At 63.4% G+C, this 483-nt stretch overlaps 1 protein-coding gene across 1 annotated transcript in view; it reads right to left on the bottom strand.

Moving 5' to 3' along the window:
- Window positions 1-483, bottom strand: part of PIPOX (pipecolic acid oxidase) — a 2,705-nt gene that overhangs the window by 1,486 nt on the left and 736 nt on the right. The window lies entirely within an intron of this gene.

Here is a 483-nt window from a genome sequence, read left to right as displayed (position 1 = left end):
ACCCCCTTGCTTTGTCCCCGGGGGAGCCCCTTCCCCACACAGAGCACCCCCTTGCTTTGTCCCCGGGAGAGCCCCTTCCCCACACAGAGCACCCCCTTGCTTCGTCCCCGGAGGAACCCAAGGTGTGCGGCACCAGCAGTGCTCAGGATGTGCCACAGCACACCCCCAGCATCCCACCAGGGCACCCCACATCAGGACAATGGGTGATGTGGGCAGGACCCATAGGGTGATGGGTGGGGAGGGTGTCAATGCCTTCATCACGCTCAGCCCCCAAAATACAGCAAGCACCATCAGCCCTGACCCCAGCGGATCGTTTAGATCCTCATTTCCTTAATAGGACTTCCTTTATAGAGCCATCGATCAGCCAGAGCCAACGGCTGCCTGCCAGGATGGCCTCATCCTGCGGGACAGGAGCCACAGCCCCCAGCCCGGCCCTGCAGGGAGGGGCTGGTCCCCGATGGGGGCTGAATCCCCGCGCCTCTC

Source organism: Merops nubicus, unplaced genomic scaffold (assembly GCF_000691845.1).
Source record: "Merops nubicus isolate BGI_N331 unplaced genomic scaffold, ASM69184v1 scaffold24937, whole genome shotgun sequence".
Lineage (NCBI taxonomy): Eukaryota > Metazoa > Chordata > Aves > Coraciiformes > Meropidae > Merops > Merops nubicus.
Note: the sequence above shows the minus strand (reverse complement) of the source record. Positions and strands in the feature narration are given on the sequence as shown.